This window comes from Vicugna pacos, unplaced genomic scaffold, assembly GCF_048564905.1.
Source record: "Vicugna pacos unplaced genomic scaffold, VicPac4 scaffold_18, whole genome shotgun sequence".
In the NCBI taxonomy this organism is placed as follows: Eukaryota; Metazoa; Chordata; class Mammalia; order Artiodactyla; family Camelidae; genus Vicugna; species Vicugna pacos.
This window is the reverse complement of record NW_027328739.1, coordinates 495,069-503,776: the sequence shown is the minus strand read 5'-3', so window position 1 is coordinate 503,776 and position 8,708 is coordinate 495,069. Positions and strand designations below refer to the sequence as shown.

The window sequence follows — 8,708 nt, the reverse complement described above, 5'->3', positions numbered from 1 at the left end:
TCATGTGACCTTCATGATTCCAGGGATGACATAATAGAGACCATGTTCCCTGGGCCGGTTCCTGCATTATCTTCTGTTCCAACCTATCCGAACTTAACACTTTTCATACTTTCCAGGATGAACCAGAAACCACTAATAACTTTCCCTCTCTCCACGTTTTAGTCTTTTTCCAAATTCTTCCATTTTCTCTTCCTGCTTACAAGAAATTATTTAAATTTACTCCCATATTGTTCCATCAAGTGATCATATCAATCAAATATCTCTTTTTCTTTAAATGATATCATAGACTCCCGTTTAACTCTTTATTTTAAAAAAAATATCGAAAATACAGGTAAACATGTATGTTTATCATTCAAATAAGAAAATTGCATATAGTTGTCGGCATTTGCCACCATCAATATTAATCTTTGTTATCCTGCATAATATGGTAGTCCTCTGGTATATAAATTGTGTTTAGGATGACGTTCATAAAATGAAGATGGCTGATGAGCTGGCCTTGAAAGAGAGGTAGCTGATGTATCAGCTATCAATGTCACTGGTAACCATGGTTTGCTCCCTGGTTGAAGTTGAGAAAAACGACCGTCATTGGCAGATATGTTGTGATATCTATATGGAAAATTAGAAGGCTCCACCATTAGTCAAACATGATTGCTCAGTATGGGAGACAAGGTACTGAACTGAGAAGTAGATATTGTAAATGTAATGAAGTTCACAACACGGCCATTTGCTTCAGTGTAGCTGCTTTGAGAGTGCCTGTGGGCAGTGTTCAACTGATTTAAAAAAGCACGTTGATCCATTGCAATATTGTTCTGGTGATCTAACTGACATTGAAAATGGAGGAGAAAAATCACCTCTGATCAAGGTAGTTGTATCACCTATTATGTGGCTAGAAGAGGGCTTCCTTATTAGAGGCATGTTTAAATTTGCAGAAAGTAAAAATGCACTTTCTCCTCTAGTGTCAACCACAAAATCAAAATTATCATTATGCACGTTACCCCCTGCTTTAACGTGCTTCTTTTTGAAATCTTCAGCCAATGAAGATACCAGAGAGACATTTTTAATCCCAATTCTTCTTTTTATTCTCACTAAAAGCTGGGGACAGCCTCGTTTAAGATTTGGATTATGGCAGAACTGCAGCTACAACCAAAAGAGAAAGATTTTAGTAATATTTTAAACCAAAATACAAGACTAAATTAAGCCTAACCTACAAAACCTCAGATTTCACGTTTACTATGCTAAGATAATATCATCAAAATATGCACATTGCTGACTATGTTTTGAAATTCCTTATTTGGAATATGCACATTTAAATAGTATTTAAGTATTCAAATTTAAGAAGCTAGCATTTGCAGTAACGGTGAAAGCCACTTTTTAAAAGCGGCTTTAATACCTTTATTTAGATTTCTCGTAAGATTCCTAGTTGCTAGGAAAGTTTCACACAATCTTGAATACTTAAGGCTCTGTCCTCATTTTTTGAAAAAATAAAGAATTTTAGCATTTGTAGTTTTATACAGTTTTCAAACTCTAGATTTACATTTACATTACCATAGATCGATGTACAAAATAAAATTTTATATATAAGTTACTAAGACGTAACTACAATTACTGAATACCTTGCTTAAAAGAGAGACTTCTTTTTCTTCTGCTAGAAAGTCAGCTAGACAAGCAGATCTTTAAAAATTCTGCTGCACTTTCCTAAACTTATAAATGTTAAGCTGTCTAACTAAACTTTTCATACTTCCAGTTTCAAATACTCTGAAAGGGGACTTTCTTTCCAAAACTTCCTTCTTTAAGACAACTTCATCAATCACTATGGAAGTTTCATTATCATCCCACCAGTTGGATTTAAATTGATAACTCCCAACCATTTTCCAGATTTTTCTTGGAAATGTCAGAGAACGAAAATCATTATCTTCATCTGGCTCAGAGACACAATATGTGTAACATGGACTTTTAAACAAGGATTCTTCAGACAAATTCTGAAAATCACTTACTTCAATCATAGACCTCAAGACAAGTCCCCAGAGATTGTTGGATCAAACAATACAGATCTTCCGGAGTTTCCTGAACCAGTTGGTCCATCATTATGAGACCTATCTTGAAATTCTGAAGAAATATTTGCCATCTCAAATAACTTTTTCTACAGCTACTTTTCTAATCTGAATGATTTTGAGCACTGCAGCTTCATATGCTGCTCTGGCAGGCCTGCACAGATAAACTACTAGGCCATCACAATGGTTCTCAACTTGAGTAGATGTGACATCACATAACGACTGGTCTCCTAGCAAGTCAAGTGTAAAATCCAGCCAGTGTTTACTTCTCATTCATCCAGTTAAAATGAAACATATAGGATGCCTTTTTTTATAGTGTGATCTGCAATTATTACCCCAAGAAAATCTTTTTAAATAATTAATGCTGGGGTCTATGAAATAAAACAAATCTCCATACTTTTGTACACAAATTTATACAACATTGATGAACAGAGTATAAATAATGCACAAAATATATAAAATAATTTTAAAGTTATGGAATTTTAAGTGAAATTTGTGTAAAACCTCTGCAGGAAATGTATACCTATTTCATTATAATTAGTAAGGTGAAACTTAATTTGATTTGGAAATGGAAGTAGTTATTTATCTGTTTACTTTACAAGAAGTAGCTCTTTATTCAAAACATGAACAGAATACATATCAGTGTATTTGGTATGTTTTAGAATAAATGATAAATATTTATGAAATAAAACTAGATTAAAATAATGAATCAAATTTAAGAAATCCCAAAGGGGTAATTTTTGTATGAAAATATAATTTAGTGCTGTAAGTAAAACAAATGTAATTTAGTATTCTACTTTAAAATTACAAAAGAGAAATTATTAAGGTATTCTTATAAAAGTTTACTTTTGCCATTCTTTCACTCAGAGGTTTTTCAGTCCCTCGAAGTAATAAATTTTCTTCTCATCATTATAGTCCATGCTCTTGCGGCTTCTCTTAAGTGTTCCAAAATGATGTTGATATATAAACTTATACAGAAGATCATGGGTTCAAAAATCAGTGCCTCCATTAAGGGGCAAACAAACAATCAAAAACAAAGAAATAACATTATATGTGGGATGGGGTTTAAAAGACCAAATAATGCATTTTAGGAAGCAATATGTTTCTCATCCTGAAAGAGTTGGCATTGTTAGTATAATGCAGCATTTTAAGGCAAGTGTTTTGTACACTTATTGTTAATAATAGCTAGGTTCTGTATCAGTGAACTGTAGTAAAGCCAGTTCTACCAAAATTGTATTCTTTATTTAGACATAAATTCCACTAAACATAAGCCAAATTCAAAATGAGAGATAAAATTTTTAAATAAATAAATGTTCACTCAAGCTACTATGTAAATTTTTCCTTCAGTATGTGTATATTCCATTCTAAGTAAATATTAGGAAGCTGAAGTCATGGCATATTATAAGTATTATAAAGTATAGTTAAGTTGAATTTAGTCCTGATTCTTAATTTTATTTAACATACGCAAATCAATAAATGTGATACCATCCGTTAAATAAAGAATTCAAAAATAAAAATCTCAAAATATGTAGGAAAATTATTCACAGATCTGATCTTAACTTTTTTATAAAAATTTTTTTAACAAATTTGCTGTAGACAGAATAGGACTAAACATAGTAAAATCCGTATATGAAAAACCAATGACTAACATCAAGTTCAATGTTAACATACAGGAAGGTTTTTCTCTGGTACAGTAATAAGAAAAAATAGCTCATACAAACAAGTCCTATATTACACTACTAGAAGTTCTAGCCAGAACAACTAGTCAAGAAAAAATATAAAAGTCATTCAACTTGTGAGCAAGCAGTAAAATTTTTATAGATGACATAATTATACATAGTTAGAAAACTGCACACACACTGCCAGTGACTGTGAGAAATAATGAACAAACTTAGTAAACTTGCTGTATACAAAATCAATATACAAATATCCATTGCATTTTTATATAGTAACAACACATTATCAGGAAGAGAAATTAGGAAATCAATTGTGTGTAAATTTATACAAAAAAGAATAAAATAGGAATACATTTGATAAGTTAAATAAAAGATCTAAACATAGATCTATAAATTACAGGTGGAAAAATATAAGTAAACATAATAAATAAAAGATATTCTGTGCTTAATGATTGTATACAATGTGAGGAAATACTCTAATCTATCTTTCAATTGTTCAGCCTCCCCAGCAATGCTTATTGAGGAGAATCTCTTTTCTTCATTTAATACTCTTGCTTCTTTTTTCATAGGTTAATTTATCATAGGTGAGAGGGATTATATCTGGTTGCTCTATTCTCTTCTATTGATTGGTGTCAGTTTTTGAGCCAGTATCATGTTGTTTAAATTACTAAAGTTTTGTAGGACTGTTTAACAACAGAGAAATTTACAATATTATATTCAATACTCTTTTTCAAGATTATTTTGGCAACTAAGATCTTTGTGGTTGCATATAAATTTTGAAATTATTTCTTCTATTTAATTTAAAAATCTCATGGTTATTTTGACATGAATCACATTAAATGTAGATTCCTTTGGGTAGTATGGTTGTTTCAACCACACTGTTTCACATCATTAACATAAGAGATCTTTTCATTTCTTTGGATCAATTTTAATTTCCTTCATCTATGTTTTCTATTTTTTAAAGTATAGGTTTTCTCTGTATTTGTTAACTTCATTTGTAGGTATTTTTACATATATATAATTATATATATTTTATTTTTAAACATGTTCCTCACACAAATACAACAGGCAGAAGGCAGTGGCAAGACATATTCAAAGTCCTGAATGAAAGAAATCTGTTATCTAAGATAAGATATCAAGCAAGGCTAAACTTTAGAATAGAAGGAGAGAAAAATAATCTCCACACAAGCAAATACTAAAAGAATTTAGCAACAGAAAAAGACATAATGAAACATCTCCTCAAAAAATAAAGAAGCAGGATGCTATAGAAAGAGAAAGGCATAATTAGAAAGGCAAAAGCTACAATGACTTACAACAGAATAATAATGATATTGTAAAACAGGACGTCAAAATTTTTAAGTTTAAATTTAAAATTTAGATAGTGAAACAGGACAATACAGATTATTTTCTTCTTATTTCTGTTCTCTGTATGATGCATTTAAATTTATATTCCTTTCAGTTATTATAAAAATATATAGTAACGGGTCAATATACATACAAAACAGGGTAACAATAAGTCAACATCTTACAATGAAGTCACAAAGCTAGAAAAAAACCAAGATAATAAAAGAAAACTTATAAAGCCACAAAAAGAAAAAGAAATGAATAAAAAGGTAATACAAAATCAACTGGAAAATTAAGTTCAAAATGGAAATAAACACTAGTTTATCAATAATTGTTACAAATGTTAATGGACTTAGTGCTTCAATCGAAAGATGTATATTGTCAGATGGGATAATATAACAAGACCCTACATTACGAAGCATACAAGAGACCCACTTTAGAAAGAGGAACACACATCAATTGAAAGTCAGAAAATGGAAAAATACATTCCATGCAAATGTACATGACAAGAAAGGAGGACTAGCAGTACTGACTTCAAACAAAACAGACTTTACAAGAAAGGCCATAGAGAAAGATAAACAAGGACATGATATAATGATTAAAGAGCAATACAAAATGATGGTTTTATACTCATTACTATATATGCACTCAATATAAGAGCACATAAGTACATAAAGTAAATACTAATAGATAAAAAGGGAGAAATTGATGGGAACACAATCACAGTAGGACACTATAACTCCCCATTACCATCACTAGACTGGTCTTTCAGACAGAAAATTAATAAGGGAACAAAGATACAAAAAGATACGATAAAATAATTGGATTTGATTGATAGTTTCAATACACTACTTATCCCCAAAACAGAATATACATTCTTTTCCAGTGCACAAGGAACATTTTCTAGGAATGTTTGTGTACTAAGGCACAGAAGAAGCCTAATCAAATTTAAGAAGTTAAAAAAGATTTCAAGCATCTTTTCTGAGTATAATAACATGAAACTAGAAATGAATCACAGAAAAACAGGGAGATAAAATGACAGCATGTAAATTAATAAACATGGTACTAAAACAAGGGGGGTAGGTGATGAATTAAAAGAAGAAATTAAAAAATATCTTGAGAAATATGACACAACACTACACAAAGTATATGGAATATAGTTGAAGCAGGCTTAAGAGGGAAGTTCACAGTGACAAGGTCCGCCTCAAATTAGAAGAGCAATTTCAAACAACTAATCTAATATTCTATGTAAACTAATCATGAAGAGAAGAACAAACAAAATGAAAAGTCAGCAGAAAGCGGGAAAATAAAGAGCAAGGGAGAAAGATTTGAAATAATATTAAAAATAGAAAAAATCAATCAAACTGTTTTTTGAAACAGTCAACAAAATTGACAAAACTCAGGACAGGCTCACCAACAAGAAAAGAGAGAGAACACAAATAACACACATAGTGAAAATGGGGAAACTACAAAGAGTACATAAAATTTGCAAAAAACCATAAGGGTATACCAAGAGCAACTGCATGGAAACAAACTGGATAATCTAGAAGAAATGGAGAAGTTTCTGGAAACATTCGGCCCACCATTATTGTATCAAAAGAAATTGACCATTTGAACAGACAAATCACCAGAAATGGAATAGAATTATCAGTAAAATAAAAAAAAAATCTCTGCAAACAAATATTCAGACCCAAATACCTTCACTGGGGAATTTGACCAAACATACAACGAAAAATCCATACCAATCCTCCTCAAACACTTCCAAAAGATTCATATGGAGAGAGTACTCCCAAACTCACACCATAAGGCCAACATCAACCTGAAAATAAAACCAGACAAACACACTACCTAAAAAGAAAACTATAGGCCAATATCATTGATAAACATAGATGTTAAAGTCCTTAGGAAATTATTAACAAACAGAATCCAACAGCATGTAAAAAAAAGATCATACACCATGATCAAGTTAGGTTCATCCCAGGAACACAAGGATGGTGTAACATATGCAAATCAATCAATCATTTGTGATACACCATATCAACAAAAGAGAGACAAAAAACCACATGATAATCACAGTAGATGCAGAAAAATCATTTGATAACATTTAACACCTATCTGCAAAAGAAGTTCTTATCACAGTGGGTAAAGAGGGACCATATCTCAACATAATAATAGCTATTTATGACAAATATATAGCCAGCAAAATATTCAATGGTGAAAAACAGAAACCCTTCTCACAAAAACCTGAGACAATACAAGGTTGCCCATTCTCACAATTTCAATTCAATATAGTCTTGGAAGTCCTAACCAGAACGATCAGTCAAGAAAATTTGATTTCCGATCAAATTATGCAAAACGTTTCTTTTTAGGACTGAAACAAATGATCCTAAGATATACATAGAGTCATAAAAAAACCATAGTTACAAAAGCAATATTGAAGTAAAAGAAAGATGCTGGAGGAATACCCCATTAGTTCTCCATACACTATGGCAGAGCTACAATAATGAAAATGACATGACATTGGTAATAAAACAGGCATATGGACCAATGGAACAGAATAGAGACCCTAGGAATAAATCTACAGGCCTATGTTCCATTAATCTTTGACAGACTAGCTAGGAATATGACAGAGAAAAGACCATCTCTTCACCAAATGGTTTTAGGAAAACTGGATAGCAGCATCAAAGCAATGGAGTTAGAACAATCATTCACTCCATTCACAAGAATAAAATCAAAATATCTAGAAGACTTAAATATAAGTAAGACACAGTAAATCTCCTAGAAGAAAACATAGGCAAAACACTCTGAGATAAATCTCAGCAATGATCTCCTAGAACAGCCTACCCAGGGAAGGGATGTAAGAGCAAAATTAATAAATTGGATCAAATAAAACTTATAGGCTTTTGCACAGCAAAAGGAACCATAAACAAAGCAAAATGACAACCTGCAGGATTAAAGAAAATATTTAGAAGTGATGCAACTGACAAAGTCTTAATTTCCAAAATATAAAGAGTTCATACAACCTAATAATAATAAAAAAAAAACCAAGAAACCCAATCTGAAAATGGGAAGAATCCCTAAACTAGCAATTCTCTAAAAGAGATGTTCAAATGCCACACAGATATATGAATAAAGAAAAAAAAATGGTCATTATCATTATCAGAGGAGGGCAATTCAAAACTATAATGAAGAATTACTTCCCAGTAGTCACAGTGGTTATCATTTAAAAGTCCACAAACAATAAATGCTGGGGAAGCTGTGGAGAAAGGGAAACTTCTTACACAGTTGGTAGGAATGTAGTTTGGTGCAGTCATTTTGGAAACCAGGATGGGGATTCAGCAAAAGAATAAAAATAAACTTAACATACGATCCAGCAATCCCACTTCTGGGTATGTATCAAAGGGAACCCTATTTCAAAAAGACACGTGCACCCCAATGTCCTTAGCAGTGCAGTATACAAAAGCCAAAATATGGAAGCAACATAATTGCCCAACAACAGATGACAGTATACAGAATTTATGCCATATTTGCACAATGGAATAATATTCTGCAATAAAAATGATAAAACAATGACATTTGCAGCAAAAAAGATGTCCCAAACATGTGTCATTCTAATTGAAGTTAGCCAGAAATAGAA

The 8,708-nt window shown here is 31.5% G+C and overlaps 1 long non-coding RNA gene across 1 annotated transcript; it reads right to left on the bottom strand.

Moving 5' to 3' along the window:
- Window positions 1-1,050: 1,050 nt before the first annotated feature.
- Window positions 1,051-2,219, bottom strand: LOC140692826 (uncharacterized). Its single transcript, XR_012068430.1, has 2 exons — window positions 1,995-2,219; window positions 1,051-1,137 (listed from the first exon to the last, which is right to left on the bottom strand). It is a non-coding gene; the product is annotated as an uncharacterized lncRNA (long non-coding RNA).
- Between the last annotated feature and the right edge of the window lie 6,489 nt (window positions 2,220-8,708).